The sequence below is a fragment of the Phyllobates terribilis genome, unplaced genomic scaffold (genome assembly GCF_046119375.1).
Source record: "Phyllobates terribilis strain yellow unplaced genomic scaffold, ASM4611937v1 Scaffold_5315__1_contigs__length_52581, whole genome shotgun sequence".
In the NCBI taxonomy this organism is placed as follows: domain Eukaryota; kingdom Metazoa; phylum Chordata; class Amphibia; order Anura; family Dendrobatidae; genus Phyllobates; species Phyllobates terribilis.
In genome coordinates this window covers 13,318-37,769 of record NW_027368062.1, presented here as the reverse complement: position 1 = coordinate 37,769, position 24,452 = coordinate 13,318, and the positions used below count along the sequence as shown (strand labels likewise).

The 24,452-nt window shown below is 41.6% G+C and overlaps 28 non-coding genes across 28 annotated transcripts; 13 read left to right on the top strand and 15 right to left on the bottom strand.

Annotated features, from left to right (window-relative positions):
• Positions 1 to 208: 208 nt before the first annotated feature.
• Positions 209 to 281, bottom strand: TRNAT-CGU (transfer RNA threonine (anticodon CGU)). The gene has a single exon. It is a non-coding gene; the product is annotated as a tRNA-Thr (tRNA).
• Positions 282 to 939: 658 nt separating this feature from the next.
• On the top strand, positions 940 to 1,011 carry TRNAE-CUC (transfer RNA glutamic acid (anticodon CUC)). Its single transcript has one exon. It is a non-coding gene; the product is annotated as a tRNA-Glu (tRNA).
• Positions 1,012 to 1,905: 894 nt separating this feature from the next.
• TRNAT-CGU (transfer RNA threonine (anticodon CGU)) lies at positions 1,906 to 1,978 on the bottom strand. The gene has a single exon. It is a non-coding gene; the product is annotated as a tRNA-Thr (tRNA).
• Positions 1,979 to 2,636: 658 nt separating this feature from the next.
• On the top strand, positions 2,637 to 2,708 carry TRNAE-CUC (transfer RNA glutamic acid (anticodon CUC)). Its single transcript has one exon. It is a non-coding gene; the product is annotated as a tRNA-Glu (tRNA).
• Positions 2,709 to 3,602: 894 nt separating this feature from the next.
• TRNAT-CGU (transfer RNA threonine (anticodon CGU)) lies at positions 3,603 to 3,675 on the bottom strand. Its single transcript has one exon. It is a non-coding gene; the product is annotated as a tRNA-Thr (tRNA).
• A 658-nt stretch (positions 3,676 to 4,333) lies between these two features.
• Positions 4,334 to 4,405, top strand: TRNAE-CUC (transfer RNA glutamic acid (anticodon CUC)). Its single transcript has one exon. It is a non-coding gene; the product is annotated as a tRNA-Glu (tRNA).
• Positions 4,406 to 5,299: 894 nt separating this feature from the next.
• On the bottom strand, positions 5,300 to 5,372 carry TRNAT-CGU (transfer RNA threonine (anticodon CGU)). Its single transcript has one exon. It is a non-coding gene; the product is annotated as a tRNA-Thr (tRNA).
• A 1,623-nt stretch (positions 5,373 to 6,995) lies between these two features.
• Positions 6,996 to 7,068, bottom strand: TRNAT-CGU (transfer RNA threonine (anticodon CGU)). The gene has a single exon. It is a non-coding gene; the product is annotated as a tRNA-Thr (tRNA).
• Positions 7,069 to 7,726: 658 nt separating this feature from the next.
• On the top strand, positions 7,727 to 7,798 carry TRNAE-CUC (transfer RNA glutamic acid (anticodon CUC)). Its single transcript has one exon. It is a non-coding gene; the product is annotated as a tRNA-Glu (tRNA).
• An 894-nt stretch (positions 7,799 to 8,692) lies between these two features.
• On the bottom strand, positions 8,693 to 8,765 carry TRNAT-CGU (transfer RNA threonine (anticodon CGU)). Its single transcript has one exon. It is a non-coding gene; the product is annotated as a tRNA-Thr (tRNA).
• A 658-nt stretch (positions 8,766 to 9,423) lies between these two features.
• TRNAE-CUC (transfer RNA glutamic acid (anticodon CUC)) lies at positions 9,424 to 9,495 on the top strand. The gene has a single exon. It is a non-coding gene; the product is annotated as a tRNA-Glu (tRNA).
• Positions 9,496 to 10,390: 895 nt separating this feature from the next.
• Positions 10,391 to 10,463, bottom strand: TRNAT-CGU (transfer RNA threonine (anticodon CGU)). The gene has a single exon. It is a non-coding gene; the product is annotated as a tRNA-Thr (tRNA).
• A 658-nt stretch (positions 10,464 to 11,121) lies between these two features.
• Positions 11,122 to 11,193, top strand: TRNAE-CUC (transfer RNA glutamic acid (anticodon CUC)). The gene has a single exon. It is a non-coding gene; the product is annotated as a tRNA-Glu (tRNA).
• Positions 11,194 to 12,088: 895 nt separating this feature from the next.
• On the bottom strand, positions 12,089 to 12,161 carry TRNAT-CGU (transfer RNA threonine (anticodon CGU)). The gene has a single exon. It is a non-coding gene; the product is annotated as a tRNA-Thr (tRNA).
• A 658-nt stretch (positions 12,162 to 12,819) lies between these two features.
• Positions 12,820 to 12,891, top strand: TRNAE-CUC (transfer RNA glutamic acid (anticodon CUC)). The gene has a single exon. It is a non-coding gene; the product is annotated as a tRNA-Glu (tRNA).
• An 895-nt stretch (positions 12,892 to 13,786) lies between these two features.
• Positions 13,787 to 13,859, bottom strand: TRNAT-CGU (transfer RNA threonine (anticodon CGU)). The gene has a single exon. It is a non-coding gene; the product is annotated as a tRNA-Thr (tRNA).
• Positions 13,860 to 14,517: 658 nt separating this feature from the next.
• Positions 14,518 to 14,589, top strand: TRNAE-CUC (transfer RNA glutamic acid (anticodon CUC)). The gene has a single exon. It is a non-coding gene; the product is annotated as a tRNA-Glu (tRNA).
• An 895-nt stretch (positions 14,590 to 15,484) lies between these two features.
• Positions 15,485 to 15,557, bottom strand: TRNAT-CGU (transfer RNA threonine (anticodon CGU)). Its single transcript has one exon. It is a non-coding gene; the product is annotated as a tRNA-Thr (tRNA).
• Positions 15,558 to 16,215: 658 nt separating this feature from the next.
• TRNAE-CUC (transfer RNA glutamic acid (anticodon CUC)) lies at positions 16,216 to 16,287 on the top strand. Its single transcript has one exon. It is a non-coding gene; the product is annotated as a tRNA-Glu (tRNA).
• Positions 16,288 to 17,181: 894 nt separating this feature from the next.
• TRNAT-CGU (transfer RNA threonine (anticodon CGU)) lies at positions 17,182 to 17,254 on the bottom strand. The gene has a single exon. It is a non-coding gene; the product is annotated as a tRNA-Thr (tRNA).
• A 658-nt stretch (positions 17,255 to 17,912) lies between these two features.
• TRNAE-CUC (transfer RNA glutamic acid (anticodon CUC)) lies at positions 17,913 to 17,984 on the top strand. Its single transcript has one exon. It is a non-coding gene; the product is annotated as a tRNA-Glu (tRNA).
• Positions 17,985 to 18,878: 894 nt separating this feature from the next.
• TRNAT-CGU (transfer RNA threonine (anticodon CGU)) lies at positions 18,879 to 18,951 on the bottom strand. The gene has a single exon. It is a non-coding gene; the product is annotated as a tRNA-Thr (tRNA).
• Positions 18,952 to 19,609: 658 nt separating this feature from the next.
• TRNAE-CUC (transfer RNA glutamic acid (anticodon CUC)) lies at positions 19,610 to 19,681 on the top strand. The gene has a single exon. It is a non-coding gene; the product is annotated as a tRNA-Glu (tRNA).
• Positions 19,682 to 20,576: 895 nt separating this feature from the next.
• TRNAT-CGU (transfer RNA threonine (anticodon CGU)) lies at positions 20,577 to 20,649 on the bottom strand. The gene has a single exon. It is a non-coding gene; the product is annotated as a tRNA-Thr (tRNA).
• Positions 20,650 to 21,307: 658 nt separating this feature from the next.
• On the top strand, positions 21,308 to 21,379 carry TRNAE-CUC (transfer RNA glutamic acid (anticodon CUC)). The gene has a single exon. It is a non-coding gene; the product is annotated as a tRNA-Glu (tRNA).
• Positions 21,380 to 22,274: 895 nt separating this feature from the next.
• On the bottom strand, positions 22,275 to 22,347 carry TRNAT-CGU (transfer RNA threonine (anticodon CGU)). The gene has a single exon. It is a non-coding gene; the product is annotated as a tRNA-Thr (tRNA).
• Positions 22,348 to 23,005: 658 nt separating this feature from the next.
• Positions 23,006 to 23,077, top strand: TRNAE-CUC (transfer RNA glutamic acid (anticodon CUC)). Its single transcript has one exon. It is a non-coding gene; the product is annotated as a tRNA-Glu (tRNA).
• An 895-nt stretch (positions 23,078 to 23,972) lies between these two features.
• TRNAT-CGU (transfer RNA threonine (anticodon CGU)) lies at positions 23,973 to 24,045 on the bottom strand. Its single transcript has one exon. It is a non-coding gene; the product is annotated as a tRNA-Thr (tRNA).
• Positions 24,046 to 24,452: the final 407 nt, after the last annotated feature.

Sequence of the window (24,452 nt, the reverse complement as noted above, 5' to 3'; positions counted from 1 at the left end):
CACAAAAGCTTATTTGATGTCATATCTCAAACCATTCATATCTCTCACTTTTAATTCCTGGGTGTTAAGGGACTCAACAAGCCTTTATCCCTGTCTGTCATTGGAGCTCCCCTTCCATCAATTGGTGATGTTTTGTTACTGAATGGAAAAGAGCTGTGACTCTCTAGCCAAGATAGTGGCAAAATCAGTTACGGAAACAAGGTACCAGTGCCCCATGTGAGAATCGAACTCACGACCTTCAGATTACGAGACTGACGCGCTACCTGCTGCGCTAACGAGGCAAGATGCATGTAATAATCTGCGGAAGTTGCTTGTGCAAAGCAGTACACCTCTTTTTTTTCATATTGTAAGTGAGCTGGCAGTACATCTTCTCCCGTATGGTCTAGCGCTTAGGATTCCTGGTTTTCACCCAGGTGGCCTGGGTTCGACTCCCGGTATGGAAACGTATCCTTTTCTACACCGTTGCCAACATTCAAAGACTGACGTGTGTTTTTAAAACAAACGTATTTCAGGTAGGATTTGTTTTTTTCAGGCAAAAATGCTGAACGCCCGCGTTTTGGCACTTCATTCTGACCCTTCACGCAAGATTCAATTTGGATTCGTAGCTCAACTCATTCTCAACCACCCCTTTTTACACCAAAGTGTCAAGAGACTCAACAACTCATGGGTCCTGTAAGTTATTTGGATTCCCATTTCCTTTCTAATGGAAAACGTTGTAGAATTGAATGGAAAAGTTCTAAGTTGGTGACAAAATCTCTCGAGAAAAGGAGGGAACAGTGCCCCGTGTGAGGCTCAAACTCACAACCTTCAGATTACGAGACTGACGCACTACCTACTGCGCTAACGAAGCAAGTTGCACCTACAGATCTGCAGAAGTTTATTGTGCATAGCAGAAAACTTATTTTTTTCATAATGTCACTGAGACGTTAGCGCATCTTTTCCCATATGGTCTAGCGGTTAGGATTCCTGGTTCTCACCCAGGTGGCCCGGGTTCGACTCCCGGTATGGGAATGCACCTTTATCTTAGCTACTGCCACCATTCAAAGACTGATGCGTGTTTTTCAATCAAAAATGTTTCTGGTAGATTTTCACTTTGCAACAAAAATACTTAACATTGGCGATGCATTATGACTTTTGCAAAAGATTTCCTTTTGTTTCATAGCTTAAGCCTTTTTCAACTACACAGTTTTACACAAAAGTGTCAAGGGACTCAACAAGCCATGTGTCCTGTCAGTCATTAGGGCTCCCATGTTCTTTCTAATCGGAAACAGTTTAGAACTGAATTGGAAAGTTCAGAGTTAGTGACAAAATCTCTTGAGAAAAGGAGGATGGCACTTGTGAGCAAAAAACTCATGATCTTCAAATTATTCAACTGACGTGCCAAAAACCTTGACCATGTAGCGTGTTTTAGCTCTTGTAATGTTTATGTTTTGTATTCAAAGCAAAACACTCTTTTTTTTTTTTTTTTTTTTTTACACCTGTCTTGCTGTTTACTGTACTGCTTACACCATGTGGAGAAAGACTTAGTTAGTATTCCTGGTTGACTGGTTCAATTCCTGCTATGGGAGAGACTTTTTTTTGGGACTAGTGTCCACATTCCAAAGCCGACACGTGCCTTGCAGACAGAATCAGTTTAGGTTGGAACTGCACTTTGCTGCCAAAAATGCAGACCACCAGATTTTTTGGATATTTATTTGCACAAAAGCTTATTTGATGTCATATCTCAAACCATTCATATCTCTCACTTTTAATTCCTGGGTGTTAAGGGACTCAACAAGCCTTTATCCCTGTCTGTCATTGGAGCTCCCCTTCCATCAATTGGTGATGTTTTGTTACTGAATGGAAAAGAGCTGTGACTCTCTAGCCAAGATAGTGGCAAAATCAGTTACGGAAACAAGGTACCAGTGCCCCATGTGAGAATCGAACTCACGACCTTCAGATTACGAGACTGACGCGCTACCTGCTGCGCTAACGAGGCAAGATGCATGTAATAATCTGCGGAAGTTGCTTGTGCAAAGCAGTACACCTCTTTTTTTTCATATTGTAAGTGAGCTGGCAGTACATCTTCTCCCGTATGGTCTAGCGCTTAGGATTCCTGGTTTTCACCCAGGTGGCCTGGGTTCGACTCCCGGTATGGAAACGCATCCTTTTCTACACCGTTGCCAACATTCAAAGACTGACGTGTGTTTTTAAAACAAACGTATTTCAGGTAGGATTTGTTTTTTTCAGGCAAAAATGCTGAACGCCCGCGTTTTGGCACTTCATTCTGACCCTTCACGCAAGATTCAATTTGGATTCGTAGCTCAACTCATTCTCAACCACCCCTTTTTACACCAAAGTGTCAAGAGACTCAACAACTCATGGGTCCTGTAAGTTATTTGGATTCCCATTTCCTTTCTAATGGAAAACGTTGTAGAATTGAATGGAAAAGTTCTAAGTTGGTGACAAAATCTCTCGAGAAAAGGAGGGAACAGTGCCCCGTGTGAGGCTCAAACTCACAACCTTCAGATTACGAGACTGACGCACTACCTACTGCGCTAACGAAGCAAGTTGCACCTGCAGATCTGCAGAAGTTTATTGTGCATAGCAGAAAACTTATTTTTTTCATAATGTCACTGAGACGTTAGCGCATCTTTTCCCATATGGTCTAGCGGTTAGGATTCCTGGTTCTCACCCAGGTGGCCCGGGTTCGACTCCCGGTATGGGAATGCACCTTTATCTTAGCTACTGCCACCATTCAAAGACTGATGCGTGTTTTTCAATCAAAAATGTTTCTGGTAGATTTTCACTTTGCAACAAAAATACTTAACATTGGCGATGCATTATGACTTTTGCAAAAGATTTCCTTTTGTTTCATAGCTTAAGCCTTTTTCAACTACACAGTTTTACACAAAAGTGTCAAGGGACTCAACAAGCCATGTGTCCTGTCAGTCATTAGGGCTCCCATGTTCTTTCTAATCGGAAACAGTTTAGAACTGAATTGGAAAGTTCAGAGTTAGTGACAAAATCTCTTGAGAAAAGGAGGATGGCACTTGTGAGCAAAAAACTCATGATCTTCAAATTATTCAACTGACGTGCCAAAAACCTTGACCATGTAGCGTGTTTTAGCTCTTGTAATGTTTATGTTTTGTATTCAAAGCAAAACACTCTTTTTTTTTTTTTTTTTTTTTTACACCTGTCTTGCTGTTTACTGTACTGCTTACACCATGTGGAGAAAGACTTAGTTAGTATTCCTGGTTGACTGGTTCAATTCCTGCTATGGGAGAGACTTTTTTTTGGGACTAGTGTCCACATTCCAAAGCCGACACGTGCCTTGCAGACAGAATCAGTTTAGGTTGGAACTGCACTTTGCTGCCAAAAATGCAGACCACCAGATTTTTTGGATATTTATTTGCACAAAAGCTTATTTGATGTCATATCTCAAACCATTCATATCTCTCACTTTTAATTCCTGGGTGTTAAGGGACTCAACAAGCCTTTATCCCTGTCTGTCATTGGAGCTCCCCTTCCATCAATTGGTGATGTTTTGTTACTGAATGGAAAAGAGCTGTGACTCTCTAGCCAAGATAGTGGCAAAATCAGTTACGGAAACAAGGTACCAGTGCCCCATGTGAGAATCGAACTCACGACCTTCAGATTACGAGACTGACGCGCTACCTGCTGCGCTAACGAGGCAAGATGCATGTAATAATCTGCGGAAGTTGCTTGTGCAAAGCAGTACACCTCTTTTTTTTCATATTGTAAGTGAGCTGGCAGTACATCTTCTCCCGTATGGTCTAGCGCTTAGGATTCCTGGTTTTCACCCAGGTGGCCTGGGTTCGACTCCCGGTATGGAAACGCATCCTTTTCTACACCGTTGCCAACATTCAAAGACTGACGTGTGTTTTTAAAACAAACGTATTTCAGGTAGGATTTGTTTTTTTCAGGCAAAAATGCTGAACGCCCGCGTTTTGGCACTTCATTCTGACCCTTCACGCAAGATTCAATTTGGATTCGTAGCTCAACTCATTCTCAACCACCCCTTTTTACACCAAAGTGTCAAGAGACTCAACAACTCATGGGTCCTGTAAGTTATTTGGATTCCCATTTCCTTTCTAATGGAAAACGTTGTAGAATTGAATGGAAAAGTTCTAAGTTGGTGACAAAATCTCTCGAGAAAAGGAGGGAACAGTGCCCCGTGTGAGGCTCAAACTCACAACCTTCAGATTACGAGACTGACGCACTACCTACTGCGCTAACGAAGCAAGTTGCACCTACAGATCTGCAGAAGTTTATTGTGCATAGCAGAAAACTTATTTTTTTCATAATGTCACTGAGACGTTAGCGCATCTTTTCCCATATGGTCTAGCGGTTAGGATTCCTGGTTCTCACCCAGGTGGCCCGGGTTCGACTCCCGGTATGGGAATGCACCTTTATCTTAGCTACTGCCACCATTCAAAGACTGATGCGTGTTTTTCAATCAAAAATGTTTCTGGTAGATTTTCACTTTGCAACAAAAATACTTAACATTGGCGATGCATTATGACTTTTGCAAAAGATTTCCTTTTGTTTCATAGCTTAAGCCTTTTTCAACTACACAGTTTTACACAAAAGTGTCAAGGGACTCAACAAGCCATGTGTCCTGTCAGTCATTAGGGCTCCCATGTTCTTTCTAATCGGAAACAGTTTAGAACTGAATTGGAAAGTTCAGAGTTAGTGACAAAATCTCTTGAGAAAAGGAGGATGGCACTTGTGAGCAAAAAACTCATGATCTTCAAATTATTCAACTGACGTGCCAAAAACCTTGACCATGTAGCGTGTTTTAGCTCTTGTAATGTTTATGTTTTGTATTCAAAGCAAAACACTCTTTTTTTTTTTTTTTTTTTTTTACACCTGTCTTGCTGTTTACTGTACTGCTTACACCATGTGGAGAAAGACTTAGTTAGTATTCCTGGTTGACTGGTTCAATTCCTGCTATGGGAGAGACTTTTTTTTGGGACTAGTGTCCACATTCCAAAGCCGACACGTGCCTTGCAGACAGAATCAGTTTAGGTTGGAACTGCACTTTGCTGCCAAAAATGCAGACCACCAGATTTTTTGGATATTTATTTGCACAAAAGCTTATTTGATGTCATATCTCAAACCATTCATATCTCTCACTTTTAATTCCTGGGTGTTAAGGGACTCAACAAGCCTTTATCCCTGTCTGTCATTGGAGCTCCCCTTCCATCAATTGGTGATGTTTTGTTACTGAATGGAAAAGAGCTGTGACTCTCTAGCCAAGATAGTGGCAAAATCAGTTACGGAAACAAGGTACCAGTGCCCCATGTGAGAATCGAACTCACGACCTTCAGATTACGAGACTGACGCGCTACCTGCTGCGCTAACGAGGCAAGATGCATGTAATAATCTGCGGAAGTTGCTTGTGCAAAGCAGTACACCTCTTTTTTTTCATATTGTAAGTGAGCTGGCAGTACATCTTCTCCCGTATGGTCTAGCGCTTAGGATTCCTGGTTTTCACCCAGGTGGCCTGGGTTCGACTCCCGGTATGGAAACGCATCCTTTTCTACACCGTTGCCAACATTCAAAGACTGACGTGTGTTTTTAAAACAAACGTATTTCAGGTAGGATTTGTTTTTTTCAGGCAAAAATGCTGAACGCCCGCGTTTTGGCACTTCATTCTGACCCTTCACGCAAGATTCAATTTGGATTCGTAGCTCAACTCATTCTCAACCACCCCTTTTTACACCAAAGTGTCAAGAGACTCAACAACTCATGGGTCCTGTAAGTTATTTGGATTCCCATTTCCTTTCTAATGGAAAACGTTGTAGAATTGAATGGAAAAGTTCTAAGTTGGTGACAAAATCTCTCGAGAAAAGGAGGGAACAGTGCCCCGTGTGAGGCTCAAACTCACAACCTTCAGATTACGAGACTGACGCACTACCTACTGCGCTAACGAAGCAAGTTGCACCTGCAGATCTGCAGAAGTTTATTGTGCATAGCAGAAAACTTATTTTTTTCATAATGTCACTGAGACGTTAGCGCATCTTTTCCCTATGGTCTAGCGGTTAGGATTCCTGGTTCTCACCCAGGTGGCCCGGGTTCGACTCCCGGTATGGGAATGCACCTTTATCTTAGCTACTGCCACCATTCAAAGACTGATGCGTGTTTTTCAATCAAAAATGTTTCTGGTAGATTTTCACTTTGCAACAAAAATACTTAACATTGGCGATGCATTATGACTTTTGCAAAAGATTTCCTTTTGTTTCATAGCTTAAGCCTTTTTCAACTACACAGTTTTACACAAAAGTGTCAAGGGACTCAACAAGCCATGTGTCCTGTCAGTCATTAGGGCTCCCATGTTCTTTCTAATCGGAAACAGTTTAGAACTGAATTGGAAAGTTCAGAGTTAGTGACAAAATCTCTTGAGAAAAGGAGGATGGCACTTGTGAGCAAAAAACTCATGATCTTCAAATTATTCAACTGACGTGCCAAAAACCTTGACCATGTAGCGTGTTTTAGCTCTTGTAATGTTTATGTTTTGTATTCAAAGCAAAACACTCTTTTTTTTTTTTTTTTTTTTTTACACCTGTCTTGCTGTTTACTGTACTGCTTACACCATGTGGAGAAAGACTTAGTTAGTATTCCTGGTTGACTGGTTCAATTCCTGCTATGGGAGAGACTTTTTTTTGGGACTAGTGTCCACATTCCAAAGCCGACACGTGCCTTGCAGACAGAATCAGTTTAGGTTGGAACTGCACTTTGCTGCCAAAAATGCAGACCACCAGATTTTTTGGATATTTATTTGCACAAAAGCTTATTTGATGTCATATCTCAAACCATTCATATCTCTCACTTTTAATTCCTGGGTGTTAAGGGACTCAACAAGCCTTTATCCCTGTCTGTCATTGGAGCTCCCCTTCCATCAATTGGTGATGTTTTGTTACTGAATGGAAAAGAGCTGTGACTCTCTAGCCAAGATAGTGGCAAAATCAGTTACGGAAACAAGGTACCAGTGCCCCATGTGAGAATCGAACTCACGACCTTCAGATTACGAGACTGACGCGCTACCTGCTGCGCTAACGAGGCAAGATGCATGTAATAATCTGCGGAAGTTGCTTGTGCAAAGCAGTACACCTCTTTTTTTTCATATTGTAAGTGAGCTGGCAGTACATCTTCTCCCGTATGGTCTAGCGCTTAGGATTCCTGGTTTTCACCCAGGTGGCCTGGGTTCGACTCCCGGTATGGAAACGCACCCTTTTCTACACCGTTGCCAACATTCAAAGACTGACGTGTGTTTTTAAAACAAACGTATTTCAGGTAGGATTTGTTTTTTTCAGGCAAAAATGCTGAACGCCCGCGTTTTGGCACTTCATTCTGACCCTTCACGCAAGATTCAATTTGGATTCGTAGCTCAACTCATTCTCAACCACCCCTTTTTACACCAAAGTGTCAAGAGACTCAACAACTCATGGGTCCTGTAAGTTATTTGGATTCCCATTTCCTTTCTAATGGAAAACGTTGTAGAATTGAATGGAAAAGTTCTAAGTTGGTGACAAAATCTCTCGAGAAAAGGAGGGAACAGTGCCCCGTGTGAGGCTCAAACTCACAACCTTCAGATTACGAGACTGACGCACTACCTACTGCGCTAACGAAGCAAGTTGCACCTACAGATCTGCAGAAGTTTATTGTGCATAGCAGAAAACTTATTTTTTTCATAATGTCACTGAGACGTTAGCGCATCTTTTCCCATATGGTCTAGCGGTTAGGATTCCTGGTTCTCACCCAGGTGGCCCGGGTTCGACTCCCGGTATGGGAATGCACCTTTATCTTAGCTACTGCCACCATTCAAAGACTGATGCGTGTTTTTCAATCAAAAATGTTTCTGGTAGATTTTCACTTTGCAACAAAAATACTTAACATTGGCGATGCATTATGACTTTTGCAAAAGATTTCCTTTTGTTTCATAGCTTAAGCCTTTTTCAACTACACAGTTTTACACAAAAGTGTCAAGGGACTCAACAAGCCATGTGTCCTGTCAGTCATTAGGGCTCCCATGTTCTTTCTAATCGGAAACAGTTTAGAACTGAATTGGAAAGTTCAGAGTTAGTGACAAAATCTCTTGAGAAAAGGAGGATGGCACTTGTGAGCAAAAAACTCATGATCTTCAAATTATTCAACTGACGTGCCAAAAACCTTGACCATGTAGCGTGTTTTAGCTCTTGTAATGTTTATGTTTTGTATTCAAAGCAAAACACTCTTTTTTTTTTTTTTTTTTTTTTACACCTGTCTTGCTGTTTACTGTACTGCTTACACCATGTGGAGAAAGACTTAGTTAGTATTCCTGGTTGACTGGTTCAATTCCTGCTATGGGAGAGACTTTTTTTTGGGACTAGTGTCCACATTCCAAAGCCGACACGTGCCTTGCAGACAGAATCAGTTTAGGTTGGAACTGCACTTTGCTGCCAAAAATGCAGACCACCAGATTTTTTGGATATTTATTTGCACAAAAGCTTATTTGATGTCATATCTCAAACCATTCATATCTCTCACTTTTAATTCCTGGGTGTTAAGGGACTCAACAAGCCTTTATCCCTGTCTGTCATTGGAGCTCCCCTTCCATCAATTGGTGATGTTTTGTTACTGAATGGAAAAGAGCTGTGACTCTCTAGCCAAGATAGTGGCAAAATCAGTTACGGAAACAAGGTACCAGTGCCCCATGTGAGAATCGAACTCACGACCTTCAGATTACGAGACTGACGCGCTACCTGCTGCGCTAACGAGGCAAGATGCATGTAATAATCTGCGGAAGTTGCTTGTGCAAAGCAGTACACCTCTTTTTTTTCATATTGTAAGTGAGCTGGCAGTACATCTTCTCCCGTATGGTCTAGCGCTTAGGATTCCTGGTTTTCACCCAGGTGGCCTGGGTTCGACTCCCGGTATGGAAACGCATCCTTTTCTACACCGTTGCCAACATTCAAAGACTGACGTGTGTTTTTAAAACAAACGTATTTCAGGTAGGATTTGTTTTTTTCAGGCAAAAATGCTGAACGCCCGCGTTTTGGCACTTCATTCTGACCCTTCACGCAAGATTCAATTTGGATTCGTAGCTCAACTCATTCTCAACCACCCCTTTTTACACCAAAGTGTCAAGAGACTCAACAACTCATGGGTCCTGTAAGTTATTTGGATTCCCATTTCCTTTCTAATGGAAAACGTTGTAGAATTGAATGGAAAAGTTCTAAGTTGGTGACAAAATCTCTCGAGAAAAGGAGGGAACAGTGCCCCGTGTGAGGCTCAAACTCACAACCTTCAGATTACGAGACTGACGCACTACCTACTGCGCTAACGAAGCAAGTTGCACCTGCAGATCTGCAGAAGTTTATTGTGCATAGCAGAAAACTTATTTTTTTCATAATGTCACTGAGACGTTAGCGCATCTTTTCCCATATGGTCTAGCGGTTAGGATTCCTGGTTCTCACCCAGGTGGCCCGGGTTCGACTCCCGGTATGGGAATGCACCTTTATCTTAGCTACTGCCACCATTCAAAGACTGATGCGTGTTTTTCAATCAAAAATGTTTCTGGTAGATTTTCACTTTGCAACAAAAATACTTAACATTGGCGATGCATTATGACTTTTGCAAAAGATTTCCTTTTGTTTCATAGCTTAAGCCTTTTTCAACTACACAGTTTTACACAAAAGTGTCAAGGGACTCAACAAGCCATGTGTCCTGTCAGTCATTAGGGCTCCCATGTTCTTTCTAATCGGAAACAGTTTAGAACTGAATTGGAAAGTTCAGAGTTAGTGACAAAATCTCTTGAGAAAAGGAGGATGGCACTTGTGAGCAAAAAACTCATGATCTTCAAATTATTCAACTGACGTGCCAAAAACCTTGACCATGTAGCGTGTTTTAGCTCTTGTAATGTTTATGTTTTGTATTCAAAGCAAAACACTCTTTTTTTTTTTTTTTTTTTTTTTACACCTGTCTTGCTGTTTACTGTACTGCTTACACCATGTGGAGAAAGACTTAGTTAGTATTCCTGGTTGACTGGTTCAATTCCTGCTATGGGAGAGACTTTTTTTTGGGACTAGTGTCCACATTCCAAAGCCGACACGTGCCTTGCAGACAGAATCAGTTTAGGTTGGAACTGCACTTTGCTGCCAAAAATGCAGACCACCAGATTTTTTGGATATTTATTTGCACAAAAGCTTATTTGATGTCATATCTCAAACCATTCATATCTCTCACTTTTAATTCCTGGGTGTTAAGGGACTCAACAAGCCTTTATCCCTGTCTGTCATTGGAGCTCCCCTTCCATCAATTGGTGATGTTTTGTTACTGAATGGAAAAGAGCTGTGACTCTCTAGCCAAGATAGTGGCAAAATCAGTTACGGAAACAAGGTACCAGTGCCCCATGTGAGAATCGAACTCACGACCTTCAGATTACGAGACTGACGCGCTACCTGCTGCGCTAACGAGGCAAGATGCATGTAATAATCTGCGGAAGTTGCTTGTGCAAAGCAGTACACCTCTTTTTTTTCATATTGTAAGTGAGCTGGCAGTACATCTTCTCCCGTATGGTCTAGCGCTTAGGATTCCTGGTTTTCACCCAGGTGGCCTGGGTTCGACTCCCGGTATGGAAACGCATCCTTTTCTACACCGTTGCCAACATTCAAAGACTGACGTGTGTTTTTAAAACAAACGTATTTCAGGTAGGATTTGTTTTTTTCAGGCAAAAATGCTGAACGCCCGCGTTTTGGCACTTCATTCTGACCCTTCACGCAAGATTCAATTTGGATTCGTAGCTCAACTCATTCTCAACCACCCCTTTTTACACCAAAGTGTCAAGAGACTCAACAACTCATGGGTCCTGTAAGTTATTTGGATTCCCATTTCCTTTCTAATGGAAAACGTTGTAGAATTGAATGGAAAAGTTCTAAGTTGGTGACAAAATCTCTCGAGAAAAGGAGGGAACAGTGCCCCGTGTGAGGCTCAAACTCACAACCTTCAGATTACGAGACTGACGCACTACCTACTGCGCTAACGAAGCAAGTTGCACCTGCAGATCTGCAGAAGTTTATTGTGCATAGCAGAAAACTTATTTTTTTCATAATGTCACTGAGACGTTAGCGCATCTTTTCCCATATGGTCTAGCGGTTAGGATTCCTGGTTCTCACCCAGGTGGCCCGGGTTCGACTCCCGGTATGGGAATGCACCTTTATCTTAGCTACTGCCACCATTCAAAGACTGATGCGTGTTTTTCAATCAAAAATGTTTCTGGTAGATTTTCACTTTGCAACAAAAATACTTAACATTGGCGATGCATTATGACTTTTGCAAAAGATTTCCTTTTGTTTCATAGCTTAAGCCTTTTTCAACTACACAGTTTTACACAAAAGTGTCAAGGGACTCAACAAGCCATGTGTCCTGTCAGTCATTAGGGCTCCCATGTTCTTTCTAATCGGAAACAGTTTAGAACTGAATTGGAAAGTTCAGAGTTAGTGACAAAATCTCTTGAGAAAAGGAGGATGGCACTTGTGAGCAAAAAACTCATGATCTTCAAATTATTCAACTGACGTGCCAAAAACCTTGACCATGTAGCGTGTTTTAGCTCTTGTAATGTTTATGTTTTGTATTCAAAGCAAAACACTCTTTTTTTTTTTTTTTTTTTTTTTACACCTGTCTTGCTGTTTACTGTACTGCTTACACCATGTGGAGAAAGACTTAGTTAGTATTCCTGGTTGACTGGTTCAATTCCTGCTATGGGAGAGACTTTTTTTTGGGACTAGTGTCCACATTCCAAAGCCGACACGTGCCTTGCAGACAGAATCAGTTTAGGTTGGAACTGCACTTTGCTGCCAAAAATGCAGACCACCAGATTTTTTGGATATTTATTTGCACAAAAGCTTATTTGATGTCATATCTCAAACCATTCATATCTCTCACTTTTAATTCCTGGGTGTTAAGGGACTCAACAAGCCTTTATCCCTGTCTGTCATTGGAGCTCCCCTTCCATCAATTGGTGATGTTTTGTTACTGAATGGAAAAGAGCTGTGACTCTCTAGCCAAGATAGTGGCAAAATCAGTTACGGAAACAAGGTACCAGTGCCCCATGTGAGAATCGAACTCACGACCTTCAGATTACGAGACTGACGCGCTACCTGCTGCGCTAACGAGGCAAGATGCATGTAATAATCTGCGGAAGTTGCTTGTGCAAAGCAGTACACCTCTTTTTTTTCATATTGTAAGTGAGCTGGCAGTACATCTTCTCCCGTATGGTCTAGCGCTTAGGATTCCTGGTTTTCACCCAGGTGGCCTGGGTTCGACTCCCGGTATGGAAACGCATCCTTTTCTACACCGTTGCCAACATTCAAAGACTGACGTGTGTTTTTAAAACAAACGTATTTCAGGTAGGATTTGTTTTTTTCAGGCAAAAATGCTGAACGCCCGCGTTTTGGCACTTCATTCTGACCCTTCACGCAAGATTCAATTTGGATTCGTAGCTCAACTCATTCTCAACCACCCCTTTTTACACCAAAGTGTCAAGAGACTCAACAACTCATGGGTCCTGTAAGTTATTTGGATTCCCATTTCCTTTCTAATGGAAAACGTTGTAGAATTGAATGGAAAAGTTCTAAGTTGGTGACAAAATCTCTCGAGAAAAGGAGGGAACAGTGCCCCGTGTGAGGCTCAAACTCACAACCTTCAGATTACGAGACTGACGCACTACCTACTGCGCTAACGAAGCAAGTTGCACCTGCAGATCTGCAGAAGTTTATTGTGCATAGCAGAAAACTTATTTTTTTCATAATGTCACTGAGACGTTAGCGCATCTTTTCCCATATGGTCTAGCGGTTAGGATTCCTGGTTCTCACCCAGGTGGCCCGGGTTCGACTCCCGGTATGGGAATGCACCTTTATCTTAGCTACTGCCACCATTCAAAGACTGATGCGTGTTTTTCAATCAAAAATGTTTCTGGTAGATTTTCACTTTGCAACAAAAATACTTAACATTGGCGATGCATTATGACTTTTGCAAAAGATTTCCTTTTGTTTCATAGCTTAAGCCTTTTTCAACTACACAGTTTTACACAAAAGTGTCAAGGGACTCAACAAGCCATGTGTCCTGTCAGTCATTAGGGCTCCCATGTTCTTTCTAATCGGAAACAGTTTAGAACTGAATTGGAAAGTTCAGAGTTAGTGACAAAATCTCTTGAGAAAAGGAGGATGGCACTTGTGAGCAAAAAACTCATGATCTTCAAATTATTCAACTGACGTGCCAAAAACCTTGACCATGTAGCGTGTTTTAGCTCTTGTAATGTTTATGTTTTGTATTCAAAGCAAAACACTCTTTTTTTTTTTTTTTTTTTTTTTACACCTGTCTTGCTGTTTACTGTACTGCTTACACCATGTGGAGAAAGACTTAGTTAGTATTCCTGGTTGACTGGTTCAATTCCTGCTATGGGAGAGACTTTTTTTTGGGACTAGTGTCCACATTCCAAAGCCGACACGTGCCTTGCAGACAGAATCAGTTTAGGTTGGAACTGCACTTTGCTGCCAAAAATGCAGACCACCAGATTTTTTGGATATTTATTTGCACAAAAGCTTATTTGATGTCATATCTCAAACCATTCATATCTCTCACTTTTAATTCCTGGGTGTTAAGGGACTCAACAAGCCTTTATCCCTGTCTGTCATTGGAGCTCCCCTTCCATCAATTGGTGATGTTTTGTTACTGAATGGAAAAGAGCTGTGACTCTCTAGCCAAGATAGTGGCAAAATCAGTTACGGAAACAAGGTACCAGTGCCCCATGTGAGAATCGAACTCACGACCTTCAGATTACGAGACTGACGCGCTACCTGCTGCGCTAACGAGGCAAGATGCATGTAATAATCTGCGGAAGTTGCTTGTGCAAAGCAGTACACCTCTTTTTTTTCATATTGTAAGTGAGCTGGCAGTACATCTTCTCCCGTATGGTCTAGCGCTTAGGATTCCTGGTTTTCACCCAGGTGGCCTGGGTTCGACTCCCGGTATGGAAACGCATCCTTTTCTACACCGTTGCCAACATTCAAAGACTGACGTGTGTTTTTAAAACAAACGTATTTCAGGTAGGATTTGTTTTTTTCAGGCAAAAATGCTGAACGCCCGCGTTTTGGCACTTCATTCTGACCCTTCACGCAAGATTCAATTTGGATTCGTAGCTCAACTCATTCTCAACCACCCCTTTTTACACCAAAGTGTCAAGAGACTCAACAACTCATGGGTCCTGTAAGTTATTTGGATTCCCATTTCCTTTCTAATGGAAAACGTTGTAGAATTGAATGGAAAAGTTCTAAGTTGGTGACAAAATCTCTCGAGAAAAGGAGGGAACAGTGCCCCGTGTGAGGCTCAAACTCACAACCTTCAGATTACGAGACTGACGCACTACCTACTGCGCTAACGAAGCAAGTTGCACCTACAGATCTGCAGAAGTTTATTGTGCATAGCAGAAAACTTATTTTTTTCATAATGTCACTGAGACGTTAGCGCATCTTTTCCCATATGGTCTAGCGGTTAGGATTCCTGGTTCTCACCCAGGTGGCCCGGGTTCGACTCCCGGTATGGGAATGCACCTTTATCTTAGCTACTGCCACCATTCAAAGACTGATGCGTGTTTTTCAATCAAAAATGTTTCTGGTAGATTTTCACTTTGCAACAAAAATACTTAACATTGGCGATGCATTATGACTTTTGCAAAAGATTTCCTTTTGTTTCATAGCTTAAGCCTTTTTCAACTACACAGTTTTACACAAAAGTGTCAAGGGACTCAACAAGCCATGTGTCCTGTCAGTCATTAGGGCTCCCATGTTCTTTCTAATCGGAAACAGTTTAGAACTGAATTGGAAAGTTCAGAGTTAGTGACAAAATCTCTTGAGAAAAGGAGGATGGCACTTGTGAGCAAAAAACTCATGATCTTCAAATTATTCAACTGACGTGCCAAAAACCTTGACCATGTAGCGTGTTTTAGCTCTTGTAATGTTTATGTTTTGTATTCAAAGCAAAACACTCTTTTTTTTTTTTTTTTTTTTTTTACACCTGTCTTGCTGTTTACTGTACTGCTTACACCATGTGGAGAAAGACTTAGTTAGTATTCCTGGTTGACTGGTTCAATTCCTGCTATGGGAGAGACTTTTTTTTGGGACTAGTGTCCACATTCCAAAGCCGACACGTGCCTTGCAGACAGAATCAGTTTAGGTTGGAACTGCACTTTGCTGCCAAAAATGCAGACCACCAGATTTTTTGGATATTTATTTGCACAAAAGCTTATTTGATGTCATATCTCAAACCATTCATATCTCTCACTTTTAATTCCTGGGTGTTAAGGGACTCAACAAGCCTTTATCCCTGTCTGTCATTGGAGCTCCCCTTCCATCAATTGGTGATGTTTTGTTACTGAATGGAAAAGAGCTGTGACTCTCTAGCCAAGATAGTGGCAAAATCAGTTACGGAAACAAGGTACCAGTGCCCCATGTGAGAATCGAACTCACGACCTTCAGATTACGAGACTGACGCGCTACCTGCTGCGCTAACGAGGCAAGATGCATGTAATAATCTGCGGAAGTTGCTTGTGCAAAGCAGTACACCTCTTTTTTTTCATATTGTAAGTGAGCTGGCAGTACATCTTCTCCCGTATGGTCTAGCGCTTAGGATTCCTGGTTTTCACCCAGGTGGCCTGGGTTCGACTCCCGGTATGGAAACGCATCCTTTTCTACACCGTTGCCAACATTCAAAGACTGACGTGTGTTTTTAAAACAAACGTATTTCAGGTAGGATTTGTTTTTTTCAGGCAAAAATGCTGAACGCCCGCGTTTTGGCACTTCATTCTGACCCTTCACGCAAGATTCAATTTGGATTCGTAGCTCAACTCATTCTCAACCACCCCTTTTTACACCAAAGTGTCAAGAGACTCAACAACTCATGGGTCCTGTAAGTTATTTGGATTCCCATTTCCTTTCTAATGGAAAACGTTGTAGAATTGAATGGAAAAGTTCTAAGTTGGTGACAAAATCTCTCGAGAAAAGGAGGGAACAGTGCCCCGTGTGAGGCTCAAACTCACAACCTTCAGATTACGAGACTGACGCACTACCTACTGCGCTAACGAAGCAAGTTGCACCTGCAGATCTGCAGAAGTTTATTGTGCATAGCAGAAAACTTATTTTTTTCATAATGTCACTGAGACGTTAGCGCATCTTTTCCCATATGGTCTAGCGGTTAGGATTCCTGGTTCTCACCCAGGTGGCCCGGGTTCGACTCCCGGTATGGGAATGCACCTTTATCTTAGCTACTGCCACCATTCAAAGACTGATGCGTGTTTTTCAATCAAAAATGTTTCTGGTAGATTTTCACTTTGCAACAAAAATACTTAACATTGGCGATGCATTATGACTTTTGCAAAAGATTTCCTTTTGTTTCATAGCTTAAGCCTTTTTCAACTACACAGTTTTACACAAAAGTGTCAAGGGACTCAACAAGCCATGTGTCCTGTCAGTCATTAGGGCTCCCATGTTCTTTCTAATCGGAAACAGTTTAGAACTGAATTGGAAAGTTCAGAGTTAGTGACAAAATCTCTTGAGAAAAGGAGGATGGCACTTGTGAGCAAAAAACTCATGATCTTCAAATTATTCAACTGACGTGCCAAAAACCTTGACCATGTAGCGTGTTTTAGCTCTTGTAATGTTTATGTTTTGTATTCAAAGCAAAACACTCTTTTTTTTTTTTTTTTTTTTTTACACCTGTCTTGCTGTTTACTGTACTGCTTACACCATGTGGAGAAAGACTTAGTTAGTATTCCTGGTTGACTGGTTCAATTCCTGCTATGGGAGAGACTTTTTTTTGGGACTAGTGTCCACATTCCAAAGCCGACACGTGCCTTGCAGACAGAATCAGTTTAGGTTGGAACTGCACTTTGCTGCCAAAAATGCAGACCACCAGATTTTTTGGATATTTATTTGCACAAAAGCTTATTTGATGTCATATCTCAAACCATTCATATCTCTCACTTTTAATTCCTGGGTGTTAAGGGACTCAACAAGCCTTTATCCCTGTCTGTCATTGGAGCTCCCCTTCCATCAATTGGTGATGTTTTGTTACTGAATGGAAAAGAGCTGTGACTCTCTAGCCAAGATAGTGGCAAAATCAGTTACGGAAACAAGGTACCAGTGCCCCATGTGAGAATCGAACTCACGACCTTCAGATTACGAGACTGACGCGCTACCTGCTGCGCTAACGAGGCAAGATGCATGTAATAATCTGCGGAAGTTGCTTGTGCAAAGCAGTACACCTCTTTTTTTTCATATTGTAAGTGAGCTGGCAGTACATCTTCTCCCGTATGGTCTAGCGCTTAGGATTCCTGGTTTTCACCCAGGTGGCCTGGGTTCGACTCCCGGTATGGAAACGCACCCTTTTCTACACCGTTGCCAACATTCAAAGACTGACGTGTGTTTTTAAAACAAACGTATTTCAGGTAGGATTTGTTTTTTTCAGGCAAAAATGCTGAACGCCCGCGTTTTGGCACTTCATTCTGACCCTTCACGCAAGATTCAATTTGGATTCGTAGCTCAACTCATTCTCAACCACCCCTTTTTACACCAAAGTGTCAAGAGACTCAACAACTCATGGGTCCTGTAAGTTATTTGGATTCCCATTTCCTTTCTAATGGAAAACGTTGTAGAATTGAATGGAAAAGTTCTAAGTTGGTGACAAAATCTCTCGAGAAAAGGAGGGAACAGTGCCCCGTGTGAGGCTCAAACTCACAACCTTCAGATTACGAGACTGACGCACTACCTACTGCGCTAACGAAGCAAGTTGCACCTACAGATCTGCAGAAGTTTATTGTGCATAGCAGAAAACTTATTTTTTTCATAATGTCACTGAGACGTTAGCGCATCTTTTCCCATATGGTCTAGCGGTTAGGATTCCTGGTTCTCACCCAGGTGGCCCGGGTTCGACTCCCGGTATGGGAATGCACCTTTATCTTAGCTACTGCCACCATTCAAAGACTGATGCGTGTTTTTCAATCAAAAATGTTTCTGGTAGATTTTCACTTTGCAACAAAAATACTTAACATTGGCGATGCATTATGACTTTTGCAAAAGATTTCCTTTTGTTTCATAGCTTAAGCCTTTTTCAACTACACAGTTTTACACAAAAGTGTCAAGGGACTCAACAAGCCATGTGTCCTGTCAGTCATTAGGGCTCCCATGTTCTTTCTAATCGGAAACAGTTTAGAACTGAATTGGAAAGTTCAGAGTTAGTGACAAAATCTCTTGAGAAAAGGAGGATGGCACTTGTGAGCAAAAAACTCATGATCTTCAAATTATTCAACTGACGTGCCAAAAACCTTGACCATGTAGCGTGTTTTAGCTCTTGTAATGTTTATGTTTTGTATTCAAAGCAAAACACTCTTTTTTTTTTTTTTTTTTTTTTACACCTGTCTTGCTGTTTACTGTACTGCTTACACCATGTGGAGAAAGACTTAGTTAGTATTCCTGGTTGACTGGTTCAATTCCTGCTATGGGAGAGACTTTTTTTTGGGACTAGTGTCCACATTCCAAAGCCGACACGTGCCTTGCAGACAGAATCAGTTTAGGTTGGAACTGCACTTTGCTGCCAAAAATGCAGACCACCAGATTTTTTGGATATTTATTTGCACAAAAGCTTATTTGATGTCATATCTCAAACCATTCATATCTCTCACTTTTAATTCCTGGGTGTTAAGGGACTCAACAAGCCTTTATCCCTGTCTGTCATTGGAGCTCCCCTTCCATCAATTGGTGATGTTTTGTTACTGAATGGAAAAGAGCTGTGACTCTCTAGCCAAGATAGTGGCAAAATCAGTTACGGAAACAAGGTACCAGTGCCCCATGTGAGAATCGAACTCACGACCTTCAGATTACGAGACTGACGCGCTACCTGCTGCGCTAACGAGGCAAGATGCATGTAATAATCTGCGGAAGTTGCTTGTGCAAAGCAGTACACCTCTTTTTTTTCATATTGTAAGTGAGCTGGCAGTACATCTTCTCCCGTATGGTCTAGCGCTTAGGATTCCTGGTTTTCACCCAGGTGGCCTGGGTTCGACTCCCGGTATGGAAACGCATCCTTTTCTACACCGTTGCCAACATTCAAAGACTGACGTGTGTTTTTAAAACAAACGTATTTCAGGTAGGATTTGTTTTTTTCAGGCAAAAATGCTGAACGCCCGCGTTTTGGCACTTCATTCTGACCCTTCACGCAAGATTCAATTTGGATTCGTAGCTCAACTCATTCTCAACCACCCCTTTTTACACCAAAGTGTCAAGAGACTCAACAACTCATGGGTCCTGTAAGTTATTTGGATTCCCATTTCCTTTCTAATGGAAAACGTTGTAGAATTGAATGGAAAAGTTCTAAGTTGGTGACAAAATCTCTCGAGAAAAGGAGGGAACAGTGCCCCGTGTGAGGCTCAAACTCACAACCTTCAGATTACGAGACTGACGCACTACCTACTGCGCTAACGAAGCAAGTTGCACCTGCAGATCTGCAGAAGTTTATTGTGCATAGCAGAAAACTTATTTTTTTCATAATGTCACTGAGACGTTAGCGCATCTTTTCCCATATGGTCTAGCGGTTAGGATTCCTGGTTCTCACCCAGGTGGCCCGGGTTCGACTCCCGGTATGGGAATGCACCTTTATCTTAGCTACTGCCACCATTCAAAGACTGATGCGTGTTTTTCAATCAAAAATGTTTCTGGTAGATTTTCACTTTGCAACAAAAATACTTAACATTGGCGATGCATTATGACTTTTGCAAAAGATTTCCTTTTGTTTCATAGCTTAAGCCTTTTTCAACTACACAGTTTTACACAAAAGTGTCAAGGGACTCAACAAGCCATGTGTCCTGTCAGTCATTAGGGCTCCCATGTTCTTTCTAATCGGAAACAGTTTAGAACTGAATTGGAAAGTTCAGAGTTAGTGACAAAATCTCTTGAGAAAAGGAGGATGGCACTTGTGAGCAAAAAACTCATGATCTTCAAATTATTCAACTGACGTGCCAAAAACCTTGACCATGTAGCGTGTTTTAGCTCTTGTAATGTTTATGTTTTGTATTCAAAGCAAAACACTCTTTTTTTTTTTTTTTTTTTTTTTACACCTGTCTTGCTGTTTACTGTACTGCTTACACCATGTGGAGAAAGACTTAGTTAGTATTCCTGGTTGACTGGTTCAATTCCTGCTATGGGAGAGACTTTTTTTTGGGACTAGTGTCCACATTCCAAAGCCGACACGTGCCTTGCAGACAGAATCAGTTTAGGTTGGAACTGCACTTTGCTGCCAAAAATGCAGACCACCAGATTTTTTGGATATTTATTTGCACAAAAGCTTATTTGATGTCATATCTCAAACCATTCATATCTCTCACTTTTAATTCCTGGGTGTTAAGGGACTCAACAAGCCTTTATCCCTGTCTGTCATTGGAGCTCCCCTTCCATCAATTGGTGATGTTTTGTTACTGAATGGAAAAGAGCTGTGACTCTCTAGCCAAGATAGTGGCAAAATCAGTTACGGAAACAAGGTACCAGTGCCCCATGTGAGAATCGAACTCACGACCTTCAGATTACGAGACTGACGCGCTACCTGCTGCGCTAACGAGGCAAGATGCATGTAATAATCTGCGGAAGTTGCTTGTGCAAAGCAGTACACCTCTTTTTTTTCATATTGTAAGTGAGCTGGCAGTACATCTTCTCCCGTATGGTCTAGCGCTTAGGATTCCTGGTTTTCACCCAGGTGGCCTGGGTTCGACTCCCGGTATGGAAACGCATCCTTTTCTACACCGTTGCCAACATTCAAAGACTGACGTGTGTTTTTAAAACAAACGTATTTCAGGTAGGATTTGTTTTTTTCAGGCAAAAATGCTGAACGCCCGCGTTTTGGCACTTCATTCTGACCCTTCACGCAAGATTCAATTTGGATTCGTAGCTCAACTCATTCTCAACCACCCCTTTTTACACCAAAGTGTCAAGAGACTCAACAACTCATGGGTCCTGTAAGTTATTTGGATTCCCATTTCCTTTCTAATGGAAAACGTTGTAGAATTGAATGGAAAAGTTCTAAGTTGGTGACAAAATCTCTCGAGAAAAGGAGGGAACAGTGCCCCGTGTGAGGCTCAAACTCACAACCTTCAGATTACGAGACTGACGCACTACCTACTGCGCTAACGAAGCAAGTTGCACCTGCAGATCTGCAGAAGTTTATTGTGCATAGCAGAAAACTTATTTTTTTCATAATGTCACTGAGACGTTAGCGCATCTTTTCCCATATGGTCTAGCGGTTAGGATTCCTGGTTCTCACCCAGGTGGCCCGGGTTCGACTCCCGGTATGGGAATGCACCTTTATCTTAGCTACTGCCACCATTCAAAGACTGATGCGTGTTTTTCAATCAAAAATGTTTCTGGTAGATTTTCACTTTGCAACAAAAATACTTAACATTGGCGATGCATTATGACTTTTGCAAAAGATTTCCTTTTGTTTCATAGCTTAAGCCTTTTTCAACTACACAGTTTTACACAAAAGTGTCAAGGGACTCAACAAGCCATGTGTCCTGTCAGTCATTAGGGCTCCCATGTTCTTTCTAATCGGAAACAGTTTAGAACTGAATTGGAAAGTTCAGAGTTAGTGACAAAATCTCTTGAGAAAAGGAGGATGGCACTTGTGAGCAAAAAACTCATGATCTTCAAATTATTCAACTGACGTGCCAAAAACCTTGACCATGTAGCGTGTTTTAGCTCTTGTAATGTTTATGTTTTGTATTCAAAGCAAAACACTCTTTTTTTTTTTTTTTTTTTTTTTACACCTGTCTTGCTGTTTACTGTACTGCTTACACCATGTGGAGAAAGACTTAGTTAGTATTCCTGGTTGACTGGTTCAATTCCTGCTATGGGAGAGACTTTTTTTTGGGACTAGTGTCCACATTCCAAAGCCGACACGTGCCTTGCAGACAGAATCAGTTTAGGTTGGAACTGCACTTTGCTGCCAAAAATGCAGACCACCAGATTTTTTGGATATTTATTTGCACAAAAGCTTATTTGATGTCATATCTCAAACCATTCATATCTCTCACTTTTAATTCCTGGGTGTTAAGGGACTCAACAAGCCTTTATCCCTGTCTGTCATTGGAGCTCCCCTTCCATCAATTGGTGATGTTTTGTTACTGAATGGAAAAGAGCTGTGACTCTCTAGCCAAGATAGTGGCAAAATCAGTTACGGAAACAAGGTACCAGTGCCCCATGTGAGAATCGAACTCACGACCTTCAGATTACGAGACTGACGCGCTACCTGCTGCGCTAACGAGGCAAGATGCATGTAATAATCTGCGGAAGTTGCTTGTGCAAAGCAGTACACCTCTTTTTTTTCATATTGTAAGTGAGCTGGCAGTACATCTTCTCCCGTATGGTCTAGCGCTTAGGATTCCTGGTTTTCACCCAGGTGGCCTGGGTTCGACTCCCGGTATGGAAACGCATCCTTTTCTACACCGTTGCCAACATTCAAAGACTGACGTGTGTTTTTAAAACAAACGTATTTCAGGTAGGATTTGTTTTTTTCAGGCAAAAATGCTGAACGCCCGCGTTTTGGCACTTCATTCTGACCCTTCACGCAAGATTCAATTTGGATTCGTAGCTCAACTCATTCTCAACCACCCCTTTTTACACCAAAGTGTCAAGAGACTCAACAACTCATGGGTCCTGTAAGTTATTTGGATTCCCATTTCCTTTCTAATGGAAAACGTTGTAGAATTGAATGGAAAAGTTCTAAGTTGGTGACAAAATCTCTCGAGAAAAGGAGGGAACAGTGCCCCGTGTGAGGCTCAAACTCACAACCTTCAGATTACGAGACTGACGCACTACCTACTGCGCTAACGAAGCAAGTTGCACCTGCAGATCTGCAGAAGTTTATTGTGCATAGCAGAAAACTTATTTTTTTCATAATGTCACTGAGACGTTAGCGCATCTTTTCCCATATGGTCTAGCGGTTAGGATTCCTGGTTCTCACCCAGGTGGCCCGGGTTCGACTCCCGGTATGGGAATGCACCTTTATCTTAGCTACTGCCACCATTCAAAGACTGATGCGTGTTTTTCAATCAAAAATGTTTCTGGTAGATTTTCACTTTGCAACAAAAATACTTAACATTGGCGATGCATTATGACTTTTGCAAAAGATTTCCTTTTGTTTCATAGCTTAAGCCTTTTTCAACTACACAGTTTTACACAAAAGTGTCAAGGGACTCAACAAGCCATGTGTCCTGTCAGTCATTAGGGCTCCCATGTTCTTTCTAATCGGAAACAGTTTAGAACTGAATTGGAAAGTTCAGAGTTAGTGACAAAATCTCTTGAGAAAAGGAGGATGGCACTTGTGAGCAAAAAACTCATGATCTTCAAATTATTCAACTGACGTGCCAAAAACCTTGACCATGTAGCGTGTTTTAGCTCTTGTAATGTTTATGTTTTGTATTCAAAGCAAAACACTCTTTTTTTTTTTTTTTTTTTTTTTACACCTGTCTTGCTGTTTACTGTACTGCTTACACCATGTGGAGAAAGACTTAGTTAGTATTCCTGGTTGACTGGTTCAATTCCTGCTATGGGAGAGACTTTTTTTTGGGACTAGTGTCCACATTCCAAAGCCGACACGTGCCTTGCAGACAGAATCAGTTTAGGTTGGAACTGCACTTTGCTGCCAAAAATGCAGACCACCAGATTTTTTGGATATTTATTTGCACAAAAGCTTATTTGATGTCATATCTCAAACCATTCATATCTCTCACTTTTAATTCCTGGGTGTTAAGGGACTCAACAAGCCTTTATCCCTGTCTGTCATTGGAGCTCCCCTTCCATCAATTGGTGATGTTTTGTTACTGAATGGAAAAGAGCTGTGACTCTCTAGCCAAGATAGTGGCAAAATCAGTTACGGAAACAAGGTACCAGTGCCCCATGTGAGAATCGAACTCACGACCTTCAGATTACGAGACTGACGCGCTACCTGCTGCGCTAACGAGGCAAGATGCATGTAATAATCTGCGGAAGTTGCTTGTGCAAAGCAGTACACCTCTTTTTTTTCATATTGTAAGTGAGCTGGCAGTACATCTTCTCCCGTATGGTCTAGCGCTTAGGATTCCTGGTTTTCACCCAGGTGGCCTGGGTTCGACTCCCGGTATGGAAACGCATCCTTTTCTACACCGTTGCCAACATTCAAAGACTGACGTGTGTTTTTAAAACAAACGTATTTCAGGTAGGATTTGTTTTTTTCAGGCAAAAATGCTGAACGCCCGCGTTTTGGCACTTCATTCTGACCCTTCACGCAAGATTCAATTTGGATTCGTAGCTCAACTCATTCTCAACCACCCCTTTTTACACCAAAGTGTCAAGAGACTCAACAACTCATGGGTCCTGTAAGTTATTTGGATT